Source organism: Nomascus leucogenys, chromosome 20 (genome assembly GCF_006542625.1).
Source record: "Nomascus leucogenys isolate Asia chromosome 20, Asia_NLE_v1, whole genome shotgun sequence".
Classification (NCBI taxonomy): Eukaryota; Metazoa; Chordata; class Mammalia; order Primates; family Hylobatidae; genus Nomascus; species Nomascus leucogenys.
This window is the reverse complement of record NC_044400.1, coordinates 61,612,861-61,628,489: the sequence shown is the minus strand read 5'-3', so window position 1 is coordinate 61,628,489 and position 15,629 is coordinate 61,612,861.

Below are 15,629 nucleotides of genomic sequence, written 5' to 3'. Positions count from 1 at the left end.
TATTAGGTATCATAAGAAATCTAGAGATGATTTAAAGTATATGGGAGGATGTGCTTAGGTAACTATGCCATTTTATATAAGGAACATGAGAATCTGCACATTTAATATCTGCAGGGTGTCCTGAAACCGATTCCCCTTGGATACTGAGAGACAACTGTATTAGGGTTCTCCAGAGAACCTTGGCTTATGCAATCATGGAGGCCAAGTCCCACAATCTGCTGCCTGAAAGTTAGAGACCCAGAGAAGCCAGTGTTGTAGTTTGAAAGCCTGAAAGCCAGATAGCCAATGGTATAGATTCCAAAGTCTGATAGCCTGAGAACCAGGAGCACTGAGGGCAGAAGATCAATATCCCAGGTCAAGCAATCAGGCACAGGGAGGGTGAATCCAACTTTCTTCCCCTTTTTTGTTCTTTTCGGTCCCGCAATGAGTGAGATGATACTCATCCATATTGGAGAGGACCATTTGCTTTATTCAGTTCACCAATTTAAATGCTAATATTTTCCAGAAACACCCTCCTGGACACCTCAGAAATAATGTTTCATTAAATTCTAGGCATCTCATGCCCCAGTCAAGTTGACACATAAAATTAACCATTATACTTTTCAACCCACCAATCTATCTCCATCCACATCTATTTTGAATTTAGACCCTCCCACCATCACTGAGTAAGTGAGTAGGCAAACTTTCTCAAGGAACTTACTGCATTTTTTCCTCTTATATAATGTTAACAGTACTCTTTGTTGTTATAATGCCATTGGCATTAATATAAGCTCAGGTTCTCCAACTCTGCGTATGTTTTTGCGTGTGAGTGTGTATATGTGTAGTTGAAAAGCAGGGGTGGAATTGAGAAGAGGGCAGCTTAAGAAGGTGTTTGAAGAACATTCTTTATCTCAGAATTTGTGATTTTCATGATAAAATATCTAGAAAAACACAGAAATAGATGGGAGTGCATAATAGACCAAGAAACTAAGATTGACAACTAATCTACTGCCAAAATCTTAAAGGAATTTCCTCTAATTATAATATTCATGAAGTGGAAATGAGAAACACAATTGTCAGGTGACAGTAATACATACCTTGTCACCTGCAAGAGATCAAAGCTGCCAATGTGAAGGACAATGCAGAGGCACATCAACACATTTGTCTATGCCTTGGCTCAGGAATATAGAATCTGTGACAACTGCCAACCACAAATTGATTGCATAGCTACAGCTCTACCAAACAGAATATAGAATACAAATTCTACAATAGCTGTCTGTGTGTGCATACACACACGTACACACAGGCACACCCACACATATATATATTGCAGATGTAAAGGATTACAGGCACACATATATTCTACCCCAGATTTCCCAGTTTGGACTTGTCCTTCTAAATATGTTCAGATATTAAAAATTTCAGGAAAGCTATGGACCATAAGGCAGAAAAGGGCATATGGCATATTTGCATCTTAGAATAAAACTCCAATAGTATGAAGACAGGGGAAGAGAAAAAACCATGTAATTGAAACACTAAATTTACCAATATTGTTTCAGGACAAGAAATAACTACTCACTGCTTTAGATCATACATAAATAAATGTTTATATAATAATAATAATAATAGCAAATATTAAATATGGAACACAAAATGGAAAGTAGGTTACATAAATCCTAATCTCACTTATACATCTTACAAGCTATGTGACCTTGAACAATTTACTTAACATGTTTCTACTTCACTTTCCTCATGTGTAAAATGAGAATAAAAATAGTTGGGAAGATTCTGTGAGTTAGTAGGTTTAAAGTACTTTATGTTTGATACTAATATCAATCCTGGTGATGATCGATCACAGTGATGTATGTGCTATTATTAATAGCACAGTGATGTATGTGCTGTTATGGTATTATCATGCCCATTTCACAGATAGAATAAAGTGAGCCTTGAAGAGGTTCAACTACTCTTTTAATAATTGGTAGAACACGGATTCTAATGCACCATTTTATGTATAGAGCTAATACTCTAATTACTATACTATACTGCCTCACACAGCAAGTTAACAATACTTTAAGAATAGGGAGTCTCTCCTAAGACCAACATCACATAATATAAATGACTGCCAGACACCATAAATGTGGGACCAATCCGTGAATATCAACAAATCTTTATGCTTAAGATCGAGACCTGTATTTTAATAGTAGTCTAGGGCTGAGGGGAAGCGACTGACATAGTCTGTCATCAACCATGCATAGTGCTCCTTTGTTTAAAGATGACAACACTGAAAACAGAAAAAAAAAACTTTCAGTGAAAATATTCTGTACACTAGAAGAAGGAAAGGGCAATTAAGATGCAGAAAAAATGCACTTTAAAAGGTTACTAAAGAAAGCAGAAATTGCAGAAATATTCTTTGTAATCGCAAGGGAATATGAAAACTATGGTCAGAATGAAGCGATGAAAGATGAGATTATATGAAAATAAGTTGAGATAAGAAGGGAATTGGCTGAGAGGCAGGCAGAAGTAAAAATGAAAGTCTGCCATGATAAATAAAGATTATAAGAAGATTAAAAATGCAATAATAGAATAGAAATCTGCATTAAAAGCAATAAAGAACAACATTAATGCTGTAGAATTAGTGATGATGAGTTTAAGCTCTAGAAACTAGAATAAATGCAGAATGAAGAAAAACTCAAAGATGCAAATGTCGATGGTAGGAATAAAGGGCAGAGAAAGAGAGGTCAGTTATGATGATACTTGGTTTTTTTTAGAACCACAAATCACAATGAAAGCAATTATTAAAAATGTTTGAAGAGACATACATATAACGTGTTCAGTGAGTTTACAGATCATAAAGGATTACTTAATACATGGAATATACCTGACTGACATTTTAAAAATTGTGTTTATAGATCAACGTTACTGCTAATTACATGATATAATATGCACATTGGGGAAAAATTGAAAAATGTAGACAAGAAAATATTTTTAAAGTTTGCTACAATCCTATTATATGGAAATACTATTAACTGTATGCTGGATATTACTTCAGACTATACATGAATATTAATTACATTATACAAACTTGCAAACATGCACACAAAACATGCATGATGTTTTGTATAATATATTTAGTCTATAATTGTACTATAGATTTTCTCTTCAAAACCAACATTTTTTCATTAGGGATCAAAATATATTCATGATTTATAAAATCAAGCAATTGCAGAATGTTATGAATAAGAGAAAATTTAAAATCACCCCAAATCTTGTTGACTCAGAAATCAGTTCTACCACCATTTTGAAGATCATTTTTTAGATAACTCTCTATGCAAATGGGAACCTATAAGTATAGATTAGATGTGAATTTTACTAGAGGTAAAAACACAGAAATAGTTCAAGATAGAAATAGATATAGACATTTTTCATAAATGAATCATATAGCCAATGCTCTATTAACAATGCATTTTCACTTAACAAGGTATTGAACATACTTCTGTTAATTAATATAGATTTGTTTTATTATGTTGATTTCATTCGATTACCTTAAATGGCTATGCCGTGATTTATTTAATGCATTCTCTTTTGATGAGCACTCTGGTTACATTTAACCTCTCTGAAACTTAGTTTGTTCGTCTGTATGAAAATAAATAGCACTACTCTCAGGTTGCTTTAAGAATAAGCTGAATTAAGTACACAGAAATTACAAAAGTGTATAGTGCATAGTAAAAGCTATATAAATATTTGATATTTTAAATATTATATTTAGATTATATATAACATAATGTTATCTAAACCATAAACAACCATGAATATAACTATAATGAAGAAAAAAATCTTATGCATGCTTTTTATAAATTAGTTTGATTTGATTTTAAGCAGGACTAGAACCAGGTTTTGGGGGTCTGAAAATGCTACTTTTAAGAAGTAAAATTCAAAATTAAGCACTGAGATATCTAAGAACATGGAAGGAAGTCATGCGAATGAGAGACTCTAAAGCTTACGCTTTGGTACCTTCATGGAAAAATATGCCTCATTCTTTTAGAAAACATTTTGAATCCAAGAAGGTGGGGGACTGTTTATGGCATAGTCATGTATTTTTAGATAAAACCTAGCACAACACGTGTATACTAGATCTTCAATATTAATTGTATAGCCTTGGGGAAATTACTAGATCAAATAAAATTTTGCTGCAATTGGCAAACTTATTTCCTAAAATTTGTACCAAATTTAGCTCCACTCCAAAATTCATAAGAATTTCCATTTTGTTTGAGTCTTACCAATGCTGGGCATTTTGTTTGGTTCGATTTTGTTTTGTTTTGACACACTAAAGTTTTTAAAATATGGATTCACATTTATCATCTTTCTAAAGAATAACTGTTAGGTTTCATGTCATGTTTAAAAAGGTCTTCTATGTTCCAAGAGGATAAAAATAATCACCCATGTTTTCATCTCAATATTTCATAGCATCACTTTTTAGATTTAAACATTTGATCATTCTAGGATGCATTGCATTATAGCAAATTACTTCTAAATCTAATGTTTTCAATGCTTAGTCAGTTTTTCCTCTGAAATTTTTGATTAATACTTATTTTCCCTGATATAAAACATTATCAGTGTTATATACTAAATTTCAGCATGTAGTTAAATTAATATCTGAAGTCTCTATTTTCTTTTAATGATCTATCAGGATTTCAACTAAGATTGGTTTGGATTAATAAATTAAGTTAGACAAAATGATATCTTTACAATATTAAGCCATCCTATTCAATAATAATATATGTCTCTTCATTTATTGGAGTCATCTTTTATGGCCCTCTGTAGACTTTTAGGGTTTCTTCATGTAAATTTTGAAAATTTTGTTAAATTTGTCCCAGAATCTTTATAATTTTTGTTATTTTTTAATTATTATTTTGAGTTGGCTATTACATGATATGTTAAAAGCCTATGTAAATTATATTTAATTTTGTAGTCTCCTTAATTAATTTTCTTATCAATATATTTTTCTCAATTTTTATTTATAGATTTTCATTTGATTATTTTGATTTATTAAGCATACTTTTTAATTTTTTTAGTAATATATATTCACATTATAAGAAAAGAGTATGAAAGATAAATAAGTTATCCAAATATTCTGGCTTGCCAGAAACAATCAATATTTGATATCTCTTAATGCATACAAGAACTCATATTTTTCATCTATTTAAACAGACATAATAAGAGTAGAGAGATACATACACACCAAGACATGCTAATATGCTAGTATTAAATTAAGAAGGACTTAATTTCATTTTACCTGAACTTAAATGTAGTCAAGCTAAGGGAATTAATATATTTTAGTTAAAAGGCTTTTTATTTGATTTTTAAATTATGAGATATTAAATCCTTTAAATTCTTCTGAGTTTAAGGAAAAAATATTAAAATTATTAAGCTGAAGGCATGATATATTTAAACATATGTTTAATGTGGAAACCTTGAATTATTCATTTCTGTCAAATATGAAATATTTAGATTCACACATTTCCTGATACTTCATCCTTCCTCTAACTATGACTTTTTGTTTGTTTGTTTTGTTTTGTTTTTAGACAGGGTCTCCCTCTGTCATCCAGGCTGGAGAGCAGTGGTGTGATGACAACTCACTGCAGCTTCAACTTCCTGAGCTCAAGCAATCCTCTCACCTCAGCCTCTGGAATAGCTGGAACTACAGGTGCGTGCCATCACTCCTGGCTAATTTTTTAAAATTTTTGTAGAGACAGAATCTAGCTTTGTTGCCCAGGCTGGTCTTGAATTCTTGGGCTTAAGTGGTCTTCCCACCTTGGTCTCCCAAAGTGCTGGGATTACAGGCGTTAGCTGTCATGGCTGGCCTTACCATTTTTTACACATGAATTTTGTTTCACATTTTCTAGCATTCATGTTATGCTCTGGAACCACCATACCCAGTCACTTCATCCTTTTTGTACATTTAAATAGAATTAAGATGATATGAACTCTACCCCATATTTGAGCTCTTTATTTTAATCCACCTCTTGGTTAGCTTTTAGTATATTTTTTCCAAGTAGAACATTTGGGTGCTGTCTTCTCTGAGTTTTTTTCAAGATTATATGTCTTTTGTCCCGTATGTCTATTGTTCTGTCTACTTGAGCATATCTTGGTTGGGTATTGCAATTTTAAGTAACACTTCTTTTCCCTTGGAATTTTGTAGATGTTATAATAGTTTTCTGAGAAGTTTGAGACCAATACAAATTTTTTACCCTAGAAAGTACACTTGTTTTGTCTATGTGGCTACCTTAAGAAATCTTTCGTTGTGATTTAAATTTAGTACTAAGTCAAGTTGTAGCTAGAAGCATATTTTTGATTCAATTCTTCTGACAGATGGATTAGAAGAATTTTAATTCTTTAAGTATTTTTATTCTTCATATAAGTTTGAGAATATACTTACTATCTAAAATTTGAGTTATATAATAATTTCTTGGGTAGTTTATAATATTAGGCCATTCCATAGATAGAATACAATTATCTACTTAGTAGTCTTGTGAGATCTTTATTATTTCATAGATTAAGAATAGTGTCTTTAAATATAGATTGCATTTTGTTTTTTTATTTTATTGCAAGTGGATCTTTAGGTTATTTCAGATTGATCTTATAACTGATAAGATTACAACTTTATATTTAATAAAGTTGTTTCCACTTTTTATTTTTTCTGTGTAGATAATTATATTCTTTGCAAATAATGATAGTTTTAGGTCTTACTTTTCAGTCTCTACACCTATTATTTCTTTGTTTTCTAAGAGATTTTTTTCCAGTGCTATGCTTTTAAGAAAAATGGGCTTCATTGACTTAAAGAGAATACATTTAAATTATTCTGTTACATATGTTTACCAAATATAGAGAATACGAGGTATATTGGCCAGATCCTCTCCTCCCAGATTGAAGCTCTAGTTCTCCCCGCTGTTGGCATATTGAAGGCCAACAGCTCGTATCCAAGTCTGTTCAAGACTTGACTTGAGCTGAAGACAACTTCCTTGCACAAGGTCACACCTTTTTCTCAGTAGCATCCTTTATCTAATGATGGATAGATTTGACTGCCTAAAACCCTGGTCCTCTTGTCCCAAATGGCCTCAACTCTGAATAGCTCATACTAGTTTCCATTCTCTGTACGAGACTGAGGTCTGTCACAAATGCATAGCAGTGGGCCATCTCCTGCTCAGTGCTACTTTGTTTACTTCTTCCAAACCCCAAGTATTGTTCATGTGAGCACGTCCCAGGAAACTTTGAAAATGTCTGTCTCAGTCAGCTTCCCATCAGTGACATGAAGATAGGAAGAGCTCCTTAATATTTTCAGTTTAGTAGGAATGTTTTAACATGAATGCATGCTAAAATATATTAAATATATTTCTTCATCTATTGGAATAATCATATAATTTTTCTCTTATGTTGATGTAATATATCATCATGTGGATACTTTCTGATGTTGAGCCAACTTCATATTCCAGAGATAAACCTAAATTAAGGATCATAATATATTTTATAAAACTTGCTGTATTTACTTACCTTATATATGTATAATACATGTATGATTAAAATTTAATATATGTTTCTATTAGGTTTTAAAAATATGCATTTATAAGTGAAATGAGGCCATTATTTTCTTTTTTGTACTTCCCTGAATCAATTTTATAATAAAAACTATACAAGCTTTAGCAGAAAACATTGGTTATAAGGTTAATCAGCGTACATGAGGTTAAATCTATAATAAAAACAATCTCCACATCTCAATGTTTTAAACACAGCATTCCATTTTTTTCATGCAAATAAATGAAAAATGCAGCTTTCAACATTTCTCTAACCAAGTTGTCTTCTGTATAATAACTCAATGACCAGGTCTATCTTGATTTTGCAGCTCAAATGTTAGATACTTAAGAAATAACTCCATTACCACTTAGAAAACTTTAGGTATCCCTCTATTATTTTTCTTTCTCTCTTTTCACATTTCTTAGTGTTCATTATGTTACAGTTTGTCACTATTGTGTGATAATATGATGTTTATCTCTCCTATAGATTGTAAACTTCAAGAGTACAAAAAACCCTTTCTCCCTAACCCTTGTCAGAGTGGCTAGCATATGTTAGAAACTAAATAATGTTTGCTTGATGAATAAAGTACACTATTAAGGTTTACTGTGAATCATCTAAAAAAATTGAATAATTAAAAGATATGTATCTAAACCAGAAGTGTAAAAATTATGAAGTATAGACTCTTTCTCTATTAATTTATCAATTATTGTATTAACTTAAAAGAGAACATCAGCCATTTAATTTATTTATTTAGTTAATTACTTTCTGGATTGTAAAATCCATCATTAGGACAAACTGAACAAAAATAACAAATAATTTTTTATAAATAATTGACTAATTGTCCCTTTTAAGGTAATGAGTTATATTAACAAAAGACCATGTCTGTGACCGCAGTATAGATATAAACACCAATGGGGATAAAAGGAAAGCACAATAAGCTCATGTCTTCATCACTTAAGCCAATTTAAGCATCAGGGTTTGTTTCGTTTTGCCCATCCCAATGTTTGAAAAAAAAATAATTAGAATGTCACTGGGTAAAACAGGACCTCACAATTTTACAGTGTATCTGTGACCTACTATTTACCTATACATGTCTACTGAATCCATTTACATAACTTATGTAGACTCTGTTGGGATTCAAGTTTATCACTCACCCTTTTCTAAAGAAATTTAGAAAATAAAAAATGAGCACTGCAATCAGTTAGAAAATGAAACATTATTTCGTAAATGTCCCTAGAACATGCTTCAGAAAATGATTTACATTTCATTTTCATTCATTACGTTCATTGCATATTATTTCATTCAGGAAATAAGGGATTAATGTACCCACTTTATACAAGACCTTACAAACCAAAAAGAAAATGTAAATCAACATTTTGAAAAACTAACATATGTTTTATGGCATGTTCACATAGAGGAATATTATATAGCCATTAGAAGTAATGATGTAGAAAAGGCTGGGTGTAATGGCTCATGCCTATAATCCCAGCACTTTGAGGGGCCAAGACAAGAAGATCACTTGAGCCCAGGAGTTAGAGACCAGCCTGGGCAACACAGTGAGACTCTGTCTCTACAGAAAATTTAAAACTTAAAAAAAATTTAGGCAGGCACGGTGCTGCGTGCCTGTAGTTCCAGCTATTTGGGAGGCTGAGGCAGGAGGATCACCTGTGCCCAGGAGGTCAAGCCTGTAGTAAGCCGTGATCGTGCCACTGCACTCTAGCCTGGGTGACAGAGAAGAAAGGACAGGACAGGACAGGAAAGGAAAGGAAAGGAAGAAGGTAGAAGGAAGAAGGAAGGAAGGAAAGGAAGGAGAAAGAAGGAAGGAAGGAGGGAAGGAAGGGAGGAAGGAAAAAGGAAAGGAAGGAAGGAAAGAGAAAGAAAAGAAAAAGAATGACATGGATGTGTAATAACTTAGGAAAGCAAATATATATTATAAACTCAAAAAAGTTAAAAAAGTATGTATTGGATATAATCTTTTCATTAAAGAGGAAGAGCTAGGGAGATAAGGAGAAGAGGGGGGGAGAAAGAACAGGAGGGGGAGTATGGAAGAGAAAGAAGGGGAGAGAAGAGTAGAGGATACAAAGATGTTAAGAGTAAAAGTTTCAGTTCCTTGATGCCTTGGTGAAAATCTAGATTTGCCTCTTACACAGAACTTGGATCAAGTTACTGACCTCGGTTTGTCTTAGTTTCCTCATTAGCAAACGGAAATGATAATAATAGTATTTCCTTTACAAGGTTGTTTTGAAGTCTAAGTAGGTTAGCATATATAACAAATCACTTAGATTTGTGGCTAGGAAACATTTTACATTACAAATTATAAGCTATTATAAGCAATTGTTTCAAAGGAAGAGAAAGTGGAAATACGCATTTCAAAGAAGTAGAATCTTGAGGTTGTGGAATTATGTTTACCAAACAAGGATTCAGACTCTGAGCCAAGCTGCCGAAGTTGAAATCTTGCCTCCACCTCTCAAGAGCTTTCTGTCTTGAGATAGAGTATTTAAACCTTTTGCCTCTCAATTGTCACATTTGTCAAGTGGAAAAAGAACAATAACTATCTCAGAGAATTAACTGAGCTAATGAATATGAACGAAACACAGTGCTTGGCCCATAGTAAGAGCTGCAAGAAAGCTGGCTGGGCGCGGTGGCTCACGCCTGTGGTCCCAGCACTTTGGGAGGCCGAGGCAGGCAGAACACGAGGTCAGGAGAGCGAGACCATCCCGGCTAACATGGTGAAACCCCGTCTCTACTAAAAATACACACACACACACACACACACACAAAATTTAGCGGGGACAGAGCGAGACTCCGTCTCAAAACAAACAAACAAACAAACAAAGCCCTCTCATATCTAAACACTTTCTCTTTAAGAAAGAAATAAGGTTTTTGTTTTTTTTTTTCACGCGATTGCATGTGTAAGGTATATTGGAAGGAGTGCATGCATGTGTTTTAAGAATTTTAATTGGCTTATGTAATGAGTCTTTCAAAGTTGAAAGGTTTAGCAAAATTCCATCATGGTGTAAACATTTATATGCTCTTGGCATTTTTTTGTAAAGGTTTGGCCTATATGACAATTTTTCATTATTGCATTGTCTCTCCTTCATAATTCATAATTTTTTTTTGCAATCTGGACTTTTCTTGTTGTTAAACTAGTATTTATTCATTTCCTCACTCTTCATTTCTCTGAAGAACCTCGTGCCTCAAAACTTGACGGACAACAGAGGAAGTGTTGAATACCTGTTTCTCTATTTTTTAAAGTTTAAGTAAGAAAGTAGACATTCAGACCTTCATCCTCTGTTTAAGATCTATGTGGTATCTGAAAATCATGTATTCTGATCTCAGGATAATCTCTCTTGCCATGAAAAAGATGTACTTTACATAGAAAACTTGCACTAACCTGTGTAAGCTTTTCATTTTAAGAAAAGTTCTTATTAACATCATTGACATAATTCCTAGGTAAACCATAAGGGACCTTTCTTATTTAATCTTGCCTATTTTTGTGGTTGGTACTGTCTTGGAATCTGAAATACAACAGTGAATAGCTCAAATAAGGTCCCTGTCTTCAAGGAGCTTGCAAATTAATGAGGAAAAGGCAATTATACCAATAGAAAGATGGAAAACACATAGAAACTGATTTTTTTTTTAATTTTAAATGTCCAACACACACACATAGTTTTAAACTCACAAACAATACATCATTTTAAAAATAAAACATCTTTACCTATCCAATTAAACTTAGAAAATAATAACAATATGATTTTTGTATAAGAAAATAAATGAAAAAGATATCTAAATATCCAAAAAGGGAGAAATGCTCAAATGAATTATGGTGCACTCACACAATGAAAAATTATGCAGTTCTCTTCTCTGAGGGAACATGAGATTAAGTAGTCACAGGATTCTACCCTTTGGGCATATCAATAGTAGCATTATGAATTGGATATCATTTCAGCACATTTAAGACTGAAGCAAGAAATAGATCTTCTCAGTTAGCCACCATGTGTCGCCTGATCCTATTTATAAGGCTCTTGAACATTAAATGGCTCTTTGAAAATAGTTTTTTATACCTTAAGTGCAACTTGAATCAGTAATATACATATTTTGTAGCTATTTGAATCACAGAAATGATTGAGTTTTTGTTAGTTTAAGAGGGATTATCAACTGTGCATATTATATCTTTGAAATGCCGATGGGCTCTCTTCTTTGGGTTTTTACTAGAAGAAGAACACACAGTATTGTCAGATATGATTTTGTTTGCATCTCAGCTTTGACCACGCATTACCTTTGCAAATATCTACATTCACTTTAGTATATTTTACTTATCTGTAAAATGGAGATTACAGTGAATAGTTTTAAAGTATTGAATGGATTCAGATTTATAGAGCATGTAGAACTGTATTTGTGTCACAGTTTACATTGTGAAGATGTTTGTTTCTACCTCTTATTTTTTCCTTTATGGCTTCTGTATACCTGACGGGAAGACCGAAAGATGTTTAGCTTTGGTTGGAAAATTAAATCTTCAAAAAGGAAGAAAGCAAGATGGAACTTAGGTGGGGGAGGGGGTTGTCTTTTGCAGTAGCAGAGTTAGGCCTGCTTCAACTCTTAGCAACCAGAGAAACTTCACGTTATTCAAGACAGAGCTCAAAGGAGTCCACATAATTGATTAGGGTTAAGGAAGTACCTGGTAGTTAATAGGAGTGCCAGGCAAATATAAGGGAAGACAGACAATTTTGGACCCCAACCATCTGGGTGATCCAGAATCATCACAAAGTCAGACAAGAAATTTGAGTCCAATGTGTCATTTAAGTAGCACATTGATGTCTTAGTCTGTTTTGGGCTGCTATAACAAAGCATGATAAACTTGGTAACATTTAAACAATGGAAATTATTTCTCACAATTCTGGAATCTAGAAAGTCCAAGATAAAGTCACTTCCACATGTGGAATCTGGTGAGGGCCCACTTCCTGATGCATAGACAGCCATTTTCTCATGTCATCATGTGGTGGAAGGGACAAGGCAGCTCTCTGGGGTCTCTTTTATAAAGGCACTGATCCCATTCATGAGGCTGTATTCTCATCTAATCACCTCCCAAAAGGCTTTCTCTTCTAATAGCATCACATTGTTGATTTCATTTCAGCATATAACTTTTGTGGGGGACACCAATATTCGAACCATAGCAAAGTATTTTAGAAAAAGAATAAAAATAAACAGTACATGTGACACTCACATATGAAAAAAGTAGTAAAAGTGGTATACCTGAATGAATGTCTGAAGGTTAGGAACTACTCTCCTAGCCAAAGTCACGATGCAGGGTTTAAGAGGGAAAGCAGTGGGACATTCCTGAGCCAACATTTAATTAGAGCTGTTACCTGGTTCTGCTGTGTCCCCACCCAAATTTCACCTTGAATTGTAATCCCCACGTGTCAAGGGTGGGGCAAGGTGGAGATAATTGAATCATGGAGGCAGTTTCCTCCATACTGTTCTCATGGTAGTGAATAAGCCTCATGAGATCTGATGGTCTTATAAATGGGAGTTCCCCTGCACAAGTGCACTCTTGCCTGCTGCCATGTAAGATGTGTCTTTGCTCCTCATTCACCTTTCACAATGATTGTGAGGGCTCCCCAGCCATGTGAAACAGTGAGTCCATTAAACCTCTGTTCTTATAAATTGCCCAGTGTCAGGTATTTTTTCATAGCAGTATGAAAATGAACTAATACAAGCTATGAGACATTTATTGCTCCAAAAACTACTTAAGTGCTTCTGATTTAGCACCCAGCATGGTGCTATGCACACCATATATATCTGATGAAATGTTAGTTCCTTTCTCAGTCTATTGACCTTTGTCCTGTTCCTTGGCATTTTAAATGTCCTTCATTGGTGATTAGACCATCTCATTATGTCTGTCAAAAGGGCTATGACCTTAAAGACTGAATCTCATGTCTTCTCCTGGTCGTCATTGCCAAGGCCTTGACAATTCAGAGAACTGTCAAGCTTCATCAGAAACTTTCCCAAATTGCACACTTTTCTAAACTTTCAATAGGATAGGCAATTCTCTGCCTTGATCTTAGACTATTACTCTGAAAAATCTTAAAGGCAATCAGTGATACTACGACCTTTCCACTTGAAGAAAAGGGAAGTCAAACTGGCAAAACAATAACTACCAAGAGAGACATTGCAAAAGGCTGGAGATCCAACAGTGAAAAGCAAATGCAGAGATGCAGAGTTTCTGCTGGCATCTGGAAAGCAAACATCCCAAATATAATTGGACACATGAGCATACCCAGAACCTAAGAAATCATTGTGACTAATGATAAAAAAGGAGCATTCAAATATGCTATCACCTCTTGTGAATTCAAGTACAGAATGGCCTGGGCTCAGGAAAAACACCACCCAAAACATGCAATTCAGCAAATGGAAGAGCTCCTTTAAGTCTTTATTATCAAGAATTCAGGGATGTTAACTGTAGGGAAGGAATTAAGCTGGTTTTGCATGTGTCTTCAGTGTGACTGCAAATATCACTATTGTAGAATAAATGAAAAGGGAAGATAACATTCGTTAAGTGACCATTATGTACCAAGCATTTTGCACAAGTTGTCATTTTATTCATTCAATAAATATTTATTGAGCACATAATACATTATTATAAGCCAGGGGATATCAAAGTGAAGAAGACTTTGCCTCAGGTAGCTTAGATTTCAATGAGAAAGGTGACGAGTAAAATAATATACAATACAATTTCACGTGTAAATAAGTACTATGAAGATAGATAAAGGAGGGTAAAATTAAGGAGTGGGCCGGGCGCAGGGGCTCACACTTGTAATCCCAGAACTTTGGGAGGCCAAGGTGGGAGGATCACGAGGTCAGGAGTTCAAGACCAGCTTGACCAATATGGTGAAACCACGTCTCTACTAAAAATACAAAAATTAGCCAGATGTGGTGGTGCGTGCCTGTAATCCCAGCTACTCAGGAGACTGAGGCAAGGGAATCGCTTGAACCCAGTAGGCGGAGGTTGCAGTGAGCCAAGATTGTGCCACTGCACTCCAGCCTGGGCAATAGAGAGAGACTACATTTCTAAAAAAAAAAAAAAAAGATTAAGGAGTCACTGGGAAGATAGGCAGCTGTACACACAGTATTAGGGAAGGCCACATGAAGATGTGCTTTTAAGCTTACTGTTGAAGGAATTCATAGAGTAGGCCAAGTAAAACTGTAAGGATATTTTCAGCTATGGGGAAAACAGATACATAAGCCATAAGGCAGGAATGAGTTTGGTCTTGTCAAGGAAGAGCAAAGAAGCCAGTATTGATGAAGTTGACTGTGTAAAGGGAGAAATGATAATGAAGAAGCTAGGATTGCCATGCAGGGACCAAATGATGGACTGAGATATACTTCCCAGCAGGAACTTTGGATCACGTCATCTGCACAATAATCTGGTGGGGGAGGCTTTCTGATCCTAGATTCAAAACATTCAGAAAGCTGATCTCAAAGTTATTAACTGTCTTATTACATATGATTTTGAATGAAACAGAGCTAGACAGATAGACAGAGATAAATAAAATATTATAACCCAGATTTTAAGAAAGCACATCAAACCCTAATTTCACTGTACTACACCACCTAAATTACATCCTGAGTTATTCAGCAGTATGAATTAAAGACCATTTATAACAAATTCTCTTTTAAAACTTTAAAATAGGCATTTAGGCAACTTGGTTCTATTCAACATGTAATTATCAAGACTAGGTATGTCTCCAAATGGGAAGAAAAGACTTTCAAGACATCCTTTGCATCCAAGGAATTTTCAATCATTATGGAGAATTCAATAGTAGCTGCAACCGTTTCTGAAGTCAAGGCAACTATAGATACAAGAGAGACACTGACATGGAAGATAGAGCCTGTGGAGGCTGGTTAAAGAAGCCAGAGTGAGGGAGTCTTAAAAAATAAAATGTTGCAATTCCAATAAAAATATCAACTTCTTTTTCCTGCAATTAGCAGTCTATTTTAAAAATACTAATTTCCATATGGAAAAATAAGCAAGAGTATTGAATAAAACCATGCAAAGAAAAATAACACAAATTATTTTGGCC